Source organism: Diceros bicornis, chromosome 17 (genome assembly GCF_020826845.1).
Source record: "Diceros bicornis minor isolate mBicDic1 chromosome 17, mDicBic1.mat.cur, whole genome shotgun sequence".
Taxonomy (NCBI): Eukaryota; Metazoa; Chordata; class Mammalia; order Perissodactyla; family Rhinocerotidae; genus Diceros; species Diceros bicornis.
This window is the reverse complement of record NC_080756.1, coordinates 43,427,420-43,438,458: the sequence shown is the minus strand read 5'-3', so window position 1 is coordinate 43,438,458 and position 11,039 is coordinate 43,427,420.

The window sequence follows — 11,039 nt, the reverse complement described above, 5'->3', positions numbered from 1 at the left end:
TCAAAGTTCTGAGTCATAACTCTTTGTATTACATTTTGAAGATGACTGTTAAATACTATCCTCCTGGGAAGGTCAGGGTTGAAGAATCTTTCCCAGGTTCGAGGCAAGATTGCAGGCTGACTCACAAGGACACATAGAACTTATCTTGGCAAGTGTGTTCTAAAAATTAAGGCACTTAGACCAAACAGATTATACTTATTTCAGAGTGGGGGAAATAAACATATTTAGAGAACAATTAGTAGGTTGTACGTACTTGGACATTGATTTCTTAATGCTATGAGCAGGAAAGTTTTAGGAGGCTATCCACCAAGATGCTTAAACTCTTGTTTCTAACGATTTTTAACTTTGCATCTTACAAGACAATGCATAGACGAAATAACCTAAAATAAGACTAACACAACACATAGGAAGTTGAATAAACTGACACTATAAAGATTGCCTTTTTTCCCTAAAAGACTTGTAATTTCAGTGTTGAAGCCTGAGCATTTTGTCTTAAATGTTTTGCCTGAAAAATGAGTCAACTACTGCATAGGTGAGAACGCTTTACTTGTTTAGTCGTAGGCATAGAACAAAGCCATGAAAAAGTAAATTATAAAAACAAAGTAATTGTCCATCTGATTTTATTTTGTTTTATTTTATTTATTTATTTATTTATTTATTTATTTTTTGGTGAGGGAGATTCGCCATGAGGTAACATCTTTTGCCAATCTTCCTCTTTTTTTGATTAAGGAAGATTAGCCCTGAGCTAACATCTGGGCCAATCTTCCCCCACTTAGTGTGTGGAATACCTCCACACCACGGCTGATGAGCAGAGCAGGTCTGTGCCCAGGGTCCGAACCCACGAACCACTGCCGCAGAAGCAGAGCCCGCAACTTTAACCCCTCAGCCACGAGGCAGCCCATGATTTTATTTTTAGTTAAAAGTTCCCTAAAAGAGGTAAGCATAGAGGTTAAGTAAGGAAATAGATAGTATCGAAGGGCATACTTTCAAAGAAAACAAAGTACAAGGTACATTTTGGTACCGTTTCTTGTTAATAAATAATGACTATCAAACCGTGCTAAGCCTAATCTTTCAGTTTTACCAAGATTAGATTGTTGCTTTTCAAACCAGTCCAACTCTCTTAGTTTCTCCTCCAAAATGTACATGAGTCTACCCGTATATAATAAGAGATTTGTAAGTACAAAAATTTCCAATTTTTCAAGGGACTGTTCTCTTAAAAATTAATGGTTTGGTTCAGGAATTAAAGAGATAGCAAGTGTTAGCATGAATGTATTGAGAAAAAATCACTACATGTAAAGCTATTTTTAAACTCTTCCGCCTCTCCAGAGTCCCCAAGTTAAGAATTGCAATCTAGGTTATTATTAAAATATAAAGGTGTAATCATTTTCCTGTGGCACCACATCCATTTCTAGGTTAAGCTTCCACTCTGTCTTAACCTCTCACACTTGTGTTGCTCTATGAGGAAAGGAGTACGAGGGGAGATGTACAATTTTGAACCTTTCATATTATAAATATCTTTTTATAAGTAGCACTGAAAGTGAACATAGTTCTCAATTTTCTGTTCTGTATCCTTCCATCCAAAAAATCAGTCTTAAAAATATATATAAAATTAAAAAGAGGAAGAAAGAGAAAAAGAATGAGAATGCTATGATATATTTTGGTAACAAAAAAATGACCCAATATATTTTTGTTCCTAAAACTTTCCCCAATAAAGCCAGCATGCTTCTGGCTGAACCTAGTTCCTGGATCCTATCATAAAATTTCATGTGTTGCCACAAAATCTCTACCTATTGCTCATTTTCAACAGCAGTATTCTAAAACAATAGCAAACTACCCACATCTACTTTCTTGCTAACCTTGTAAATATTCCTTTTTATTTCTGTCTTCCAAATATGATTAGATAATGAAATTTATTTTTAAATTGAAATTTACTATGGGTCCTGAGGTTTAGCAAACAAAACTGACATTTTCCTAAGGTAGGAAAAAAAAACGTGAACATACTAAGTCCTAATTAAGTAAAGAAAATAACTTGATAATCCAACTCACAAAGTGGCTAGAGTAGCATTTTCAAGGGCTCACCTCTGCTTCTGAGAGTTGAAACCACTGGATTCACCATCCCCATCAACTCCTACATTCAAATACACGATAACATGAGCAAAAGTACTTTCAGGATAAATATGCCCACCTTACACATTTTTTTCAAAAATATATTTTTGTTTGCATATTGCCATTCAGTATCTTCTGGCACAAACTTTGTTTAGTACAGAGAAGCTAATTCATTGTTAAAGTTTTGGATTAAATCCTGTATTCATTATGTAAACTCCTTTTTTCCATATAACCCTCCAGAGTTTGATGAAAAATAGATTCCTAAAACATGCCAAACCTGCCAAACAGGAATAAAAGCTTCCAGTGGAAGCATAATGTTACCTTGAAATAGAAGTGTTTTAGCTTGTAGGAGCATATTTCACTCTTGAAAAGAAATGAGATCATGTTTCATTTCAGGAATATGTATGCTTCAGGTAAGACATTGAAAGAAATAAACTTCTTATACTTAACCAAATACATAGGAGAATATTTGAATTCAGCTGTATTGTTGAGGCAAAGTAGATCTTTAATTATATTGTGAAACTTAAATGGTAGATGAGTTTAAAATCTGAGTAAGCTTGTAAATATTCCCCAGGAGATAGATCTTTCCTGAAGGACTCATTATGCCTTGAATATTCCTTCTCTTCCTCTCTCTCTCTTTTACTCCCTTCTCTCCCTCGCTCTCTCTGGCTGACCCCATAGGTTGCACTGATATACTCTTTATATCATCTCCTAACTGCTCACTTTCATGTCTGTCAGAGTCTTGAGCCAATTTCAGTCATGTCTGCTGGCAGATTTTTTCTTTGTGTGTATTTTCTTCAGGGTCTTGAAGCTAGTGCCGGTAGTTTATAGACTGCATGCCGACGATGACTCCAAAGGGAAATTCTTATTAAATGAAGGGTGGATATTTTTAACATATGGGCTTCAAGCTGACTAGAGTTCTTGCTGGAGAAAAGCAGCTGTTTTCTTTCTGTTCTGTCACTCCATGTTGGGCTCCTGCCCTGTCCGCTCTACCTTTGCATTGGGAGCTCTGAAAGCCAATGTGAACCCAGTATGTGTGCCCCCTTACTTTCTGACCTGGTGAACAGTTAGGTTTCTGATACTCGGGATTGAAGATAGAAATGATATACCTCACTTTTCAAAAATAATTATAGTACGTAACTTGTGTATAGTGTTAAACTTTTTAAATGCATTATCTAAATAGTGTTGTATATCAGGTAACAGACTCAGAGGTTAAAGAACACATGGCACCTACATATGAATAATGTCACCTATGTCATTAGTAACGTCATTAAGAGCTTAGATTTGAATCAAGGTTTTCTTATTCCAACTCAAGGGCTCTTTCCGTGACATGCTACTCATACTCCATACATATCTACTTGCCCTCTAGGCCACGTAGAAAGCAAGTTTGTGAATTGAACATAAGGAATTAGTACCGTGGTTGAGCTGGCAAAAAAAATGAGATAGCTTCATCCAGCTCCTATAGAAAGGGTCATATTAAGTAGAAGAGTGAACTGATTCATTGAATGAACAAGCTCATCTGTTGCCAGTGTGACCCTCCAGGCCAAGATTCCACCTCTTTTCTCTCAGAGCTGAGACTGTTTTCATCCTGAGGAAGCCCTCTTCAAGTAAGCAAAAAGCAAGGTCTAATTAATTCTCTTGTAGCTTGGAAAGAAAAAGTAATGTAATAGCCATTTCCTATCTAGAAAGGTATTGCATTGTATTTCTAACTAAATTATTACTTTTTTCCAAGTTTATGAGCTGATGGAATGATATGCAGATAATCATAGCAAAAAATGAATCGTTATAATTATTTAGGCATAAATCTATTTTAACTGTTATCAGCTCTTAGCAACAGTCCTTTTATAACGCTTGTCTATTTTTAAGTTACTAATTATGATTTATTTTTCTGTTAGATGTAGTATTTTCAAGAGTTATTTTCAGCTATAGAATAAGGGTGATGTGTTTCTTTGAACTTTTAACACACACAAAAATGTTTCTTTTCTTGACAACTTTATTTTGTATTTCTAAATATTTTCCTTTTTTTTTGTAATTGTTTTTTCTTCTTGAGTTATTTAGAAATGTTTTTGAAGTTGAAAACATGAGTTTTTTTTATAAATTATCTTTTTACTGATATCTAACTACATTGAGGTCAGAGAAAATAGTCCATGTAATACTGACTTCGAATGATGTTAAAAATCGCCAAATATGTGTTCAATTTCCATAAGCAATACATGTCCTTGAAAAGAATGTGTAATTTCCATTTATTTAATGCAGTATTCTATAGATGTTCATTACATCAAGCTAGTTAATTTTTTTCAAATCTTCTACTTGCTTAATGATATTTTTGTCTAATTGATCTGTAAATCATGTGAGATTTCTATTAATTCCTTCCATTAAGAAGGTGCACATGTCACTTTCTCTTGTAGCACTGCAATGTGCTGTGGTAGAAACTGTGAGGGAGTTATTTTTAGTACATACCTGAGATACTCACCAGGTAAATTGAATCTTATATTTCTATAAAGTGCTTGTCTTCGAATCCAGACATGTTTTTTTGCTGGTAGGCCTGTTTTGTCTGTTTTTAATATAACTACACCAGTTTTCTGTTGTTGTTGTTACTATTTGCCTGGGATATCTTTTTTCATCCTTTTAATTTTAAGCAATCTTTATCCTTGCATATCTGGTATGTCTCTAGTACACCCAAATAGCTTTTTTTTTTTTTCCTTTTTTAACACAATGTAACAATCTGGAGATAATACATGAACTATTCAGACCATTTACGTTTATGTGCTTCTGATATACACTTTTTCATTTCTACCATTTTAGAGAATGTTTATATTTACCATTTTCCATGTTTCTCCCGCCACTGTTGTAACTTCTTCCAAATTGAGAGTTATTGTTGTTGTTTTCATTTCCTTTTCTCTTTTTACCGGTAGAAAGATACACCTTCTATTATCTTAGTGGTTACATCTAAAAATTTAACATACATTCTTGAAAAATCTAAAGTTATCTACATCTGTACTCCCTCCTGGGCAATACAAGAAACTTTTAAAATTTGGATCACCCAACCCCAATTTACATAGCCTTGTGGTCTAGTATTTAATTATATCTAATTTATTTTGATCTCCAAATTAGAAATTATTATTGTTTATACAGCCAGTGTTAGTTTAGAATTATCCATATATTTACTACAATCTTTACTCACCATTCCTTGATGAGAACGTTTTTATTTTGTTCTACTCCTTGAAAGAACTGTTCTGCTGAACACTGGCTTATGTACCGCATCTGATTTTTTCCCGGTCATGTTGGTTTCCTCTTTTGTTGTGATATTTTTGCTTAGGTCCCATTCCCATTCTGATTATTTTCTTATAATTGTGCATGTTTGAATAAGAATGATGCTTTCGGAGACAGCTACCTGTTAGAGAACTGTATATGAGGGAAACCAAGAAAATGAGCTATGTGAGCAGACAGCTTGAATTCAGATTTGTTGTTTCAGAACACTTTCTTATCAACACTCTACCTTTTGGGTAAACATCTTCTGAGATAGACATCTTACCTGGATTATAGTGCAAGTTGGAACATCATGGTCAGACTGGCCATGACAAGGCATTTTTTTGTCTTTAGCTGATTAAAATCAGTGTCACCACTTTTTTCTCCTCTATCTTTTGAGACTATAGTCTGTTCTCTAAAAGTGTACATGGAGCGTCTACACACTTGCTCACTCAGCAACCCTTTTCCTCAATTATTTTGAGAATTCTTTTTCTTAGGGTCTTCATGATGATGTTCTTCTCCCATAGTGTTGAAATAATTCCGTAAGCATCAGATTGGTTATTTTTTCATTGTAAATGTGTGTGTCTATATGTGTGCATTTACAGTGCATAACTGTGTATTCGAACTTCAAGAAGAAAAAGTTTATCCAGAGAAATTAGTGATATGTGTATTTTCCTTTCATCTGTACTCTGACCATTTGGGCTTTAGTTGAATTCCCTCAGATGTACCCTGTTTTCCTGTTTCTAATGAGCTTTTAATTTATCCAAGTCTAAGGAAATAAAATGAAATAATTACATACACCCATACCCAGTTTCAGATTATCTGAATACATTATTACACACACATGCACATGTATGCATTCACACACACACATACATCCTCAACAAAAACTGCTCTCAGGAGGTTTTTAATCTTTGTCTCAAACTTATGGTGATTTTATGTAAGAATTGCACCCTCTTTGGTGCAATTCACCATTATTAGCCGTGCCCTACTACTACTCTATAGCTCATTATTTTCACTTGGTTGGAGTCTCAGAATTGAAGAAGGAACAAAAAAGCCTTCTTTTCCAACATGCATATAACGTTCAAAATGACTTGTATCATTTTCAAGACTTTTAGCACCATAAAAGGAAAATCATGGCTGTGACATTCACGGTCATATCTTCAGTATCTAGCACAGCAACTAGCCCAGAATAGGTGCTAAATAAACATTTATTTTATGAACAAGAGGACACAAATTCTGATTGCCTCAAAGAGTAGAACTTACACAACACAGGTATAATTTTTTTTCTGATCTTTGAGACAGAGAATAGGGTAGAGGCCTTCTCTATGCCTTTCATATGACTTAATTTAATTTTCCCTTTCATGAAGTGTTCACATATCTGCCCTTTTTGGTGGTAAACTAGTCCACTTTAGTAAATTGTCATTTCACTATTTGTATTAATTTTCATTAATTTGTATCAATATCCAGTGACTTTGCCAACTAAATATTTTTGCTATTTCAAATTATCTTTAAACCTCTACTTGAGAGTTACCAAATAGTTTTCTATTGCTAAATGTAACAATTAAATAATACATATACTATTTCTTAAAATCATAAACAGTGTCCAAAATAAAAATCAAAGCTAAAATCCTTCTTCATATATATTTTGAAAGTACAGTACTTAGTTTTCTAATCTTTATACAATATAATACCATATAATTAATTTTTCACCTCATGCTTTAAATTTATTACTTACTACCGATCAAGAATTTCTTATAATACTGGTTTTCCAAAAGATTTTATCAAAATCACCAACATCAAGAGTGGATTGTTGAGGTGATCTTTTAAAATATAGTAATCTTTTTTTGTGATTATAAGAGTTCATCCCACCTCTTCCATTTCCCAGCTATATGAACTCCATGAGATGCTTCCATTCTTTGTGCCTCAATTTCCTCTAAAATGAAGATAATAATAATGCTTACTAAAAGGACTGTCATGAGACTTAAGTTTTATATGAGGATTGAATAAGTTAAAAATAGCACTTAAAATAATGCCTTGCACATTCTAAGTTAGCACTCAATAAGTGTTTGCAATTCTTGTAATTATTAAATTATACTTTTTCTTGCTATTCAGCATTTTCCAGAATGTGTTCTGATGGACAATCTTCCAGAACATATTAATGAATGTGGCTGGAAGATTCTGGTCATGTCTGGGCTTTCATTCTCCTGTTAACAGGACATAGAGTTATGCTTATGGAATAGTCTGGGCTAATTCTAATAATTCACTCTCTGCCTACCACTGACCCCTGTGATTTACCCAAAGGATGTGCATATGAGCCAAGCCAGGTCAATCAGATTCCTTCCCTAAATTTTTAAGCTCACGTCATTTGCTATGCAGGAAGGACATGTTTCCCAGAAGACTTTACCCCTATTTTCCATCAATGGAGGAAAAGTCCATTTTGCTGTAGAAAATACAGAAGCCAATATATTTAGAGAGGAAGAGATTCAAAAGAGAGAAAGAGAAGCTTAGTTGTGACAGAGGTCATGTCCCTAGTTCACATCACATTCCCTTTTTGCATTGACTTCTCGCACTTGTGACCAAGAGTCTGACCAAAATAAAAGTGCTCTCAAAAAGAATCTTGAGTAAATTAGTTTTAAAAATATTGCAAATTATAGCTCTTTCTTGACATTTTACAAAGCATACTATGCTTTCACTATGTTTTCACAAAGCACAGTAAAGCCTCTATGTACTTCTATTGTCAAAAAAAAAAGCATGCTTACCTTAGTGTAACTCAGCAACATATTTGGGCAGTTTTCCTGACAACTTCTTGTAACAAATGACGAAGTTGTGTTTCCCTGTGGTGTAGGAACCACTCATCATTCCACATTTTAGATCTTTATTCCCTATGGAGTTTACTTTACAATTGTAATATATATTTAATAGTGTTAAGATTTTATTTATCCAAGTGATTAACCAGGTGTGCCTGCCCCAACTAAGGAACCCAACATTTCCTCCATGTCTAACTTAAACTAAAAATTGATATATACTAGGGTTTATTAATGCATTTTCTCTTCTGCTTTTTTGATGCATGTGTCTATAACTGCTCAACTGGCATTGTTTTAATTATGATGTCTTTAAAATATGTATCCTTTTTCAAATATAAATCCCTACTAATGTTTTTTTATCCTTTACCCTCCCCAAAGTGCCTTAGAATCAGCTTGTCAATTTCCCAATTAAGGGTATTGAATTAAATTTATAAACTCTTCCAAAGTTTATTTAAAGTTTTATAATTTTACATCTTCTCATGTTGAAATATTATGTCTCCACATTTTACACATTCTCCATACATAAACATGCCATCTGTAAATAATAATAATCTCCTCCTTTCTAATGGTTACATCCTCATTTATCTTATTGCATTGGCCAGAATTTCTAAAATCATTTGATAGAAAGAATAGCTATCCTATTCTTGATTTGAAAGAGAAAGCTCATAAAGTTTCTTCATTAAATAAAATTTGGTTTTTAGTGTGTGCAAATTATTTTTTATCTGTTTAAGTATGTTCTTTTCATTTGTAGTTCACCGTTATAAAAATCATGAATGGATAAAAAGTCCAAAAAAGTTCTTTTCTGCTATGACTTATTGATGAACTATTTATTAGAAGATTCAATCTTGGGCAAATGAAAAAGGAAAACATATAAAATATAAATATGAAATTTAATATTAATAAATTGAGTTGGTTACAAGATCCCAACAGTGTCCATTAATTCACCTTAAACAATGTACACACACACACATACACACACACAGACTTTTATTTGATACATAGATGCCCACATCTATTATAACTTCTTTAGAAATTCCAAAAAAATGATCTTGATGGTTTTTGCCCTGTATTCTGTTTTCTGATGCTAGATACTAATATTGTCTCTCTTGCTTCATTTTGTCTGTGTGAGTGTTTGTGTGTGTGTGTGTATGTGCATGTATGTTTGAATGAAATACTTGGCAATACCTTTCTCTTAACTTTGCTTTGATACTTTTTATGTTTCTGTTGCAAAAACTACACAGTTGAAAATTATATATTTGTTTTTTAATCCAATTAGCTACTTATATTTACTGTCACTAGAGATGCCATTGATCCTACTTGCCTCATTCTACTTTCTGTTTTTAATACATACTTTTAATTTCCTATTTTCCCACTGATTATAATGTAAATGTCATAAAATCTTGATTCTTCTAGTGTTTTTGGAAATTATACATGCTGTTTTTCAACTAAGTCTCTGTAATACATAATATAATTTAACAATTATATACATTCAAATAAATATATATGAACTCATTTTTTTCTTAATCTTTGGTGCAAAGAAAACAGCAGATTTTAATCCCCTTTCCTCTTGTAAGACAGAAAATTTGGCATTCCTTTCAGTTTTAGTTGAAATAGTCTATGATTTTTTCCCCTAGCTTATTAATACTGAATAATTTTTAAAACTTCTATTTAAAATTGTTTTCAATAATTATTCAGACTAAGTCAATGTTAACTGATTTTTAATACTTGTTCTTAGTTCCCTATTCTTGAATTCTTATTTTGATTAAAATTTTCTCAACTGATGCACTTTTTCCATTAGAAGGGTACAAAGATTTCCAAGCACTTACATACATTCAAGTATATTTTCGCTGCTGTCACATATAAATGGCAAACTGAATGCTTAGTATAAAACATATTTGCCCTCAAAACTCTGTAGCTGTGTTCCCTTGTCTTCAGACAGTGGATGTTTAAAGGTGAAGTCTATGTCCAGGCTAACTTTCCTTTTTCTTTTTTTCTCCCCTCCCCTCCTCTTATTCCTCCTCTTTCTTCTTTTTGATGGGTAAATGCTTTATTTTTAAAATTTAAAAGTTTACAATTTTTCCCTTAATTTTTCCTGGTTTTGTGTATATATGTTATATAGGTATGCAGATTTCATATGCATATTCAGAGCTTTATTCAGTCCAGGTAGATTTTTTTTTTCCAATCTTCCATTTTACTTCTTTCTATTTGTTCCATTTTATTTTTAGAATTTCCATAATATGATGATAGATGTCCTTCCTCTGACTGTTGCAATTGCAATAGTATTCTTCACTCATTTCTATCATTAATTCCTTTTCTTCTGTATTAATAGAGTGTTTCTCAATGTTTATCTCAAAATTTTGTTTTCTGCTGTGTCAGTTCTGCTTTTAATGAATATTTTAAATGTGTGACTGAATTTTTAGTTTCTTTACATTCAATAGCTCATTAAGCTCCATCTTTATTAACATCTCCCTCTCATCCAATTTCCTCTATATCTTTATTCTTCATTTTATTGTTATATTATTTTCTATTTTATTTTTATATCTTATTTAATCAAACTCATCATTTCTTAATTTTATTAAAAAATATAGCATATGTTTTTATAACACTTAGGTATACTATAGCATATTTTTTCAAAAATAATTTCTCCTTTTGTGACTTGGTTGGTACATTTTATTTCTTGCAGAATATTTTCACCTCACCTCTGTTGATTTTTTTTTTCCAATTACTCATCCTTTAGGAATGAAGTTTCTCTCCACTGATTACTCATAAGTAATGTCTGTAGCTTCTTCTGGTTCCTCTCATTGTTTACCTGGTTGCTGTTAGAACTCGCTTCTCAGATTTTTAGCTAGAGGAATGGTAAATGTGAACAGATTTAGT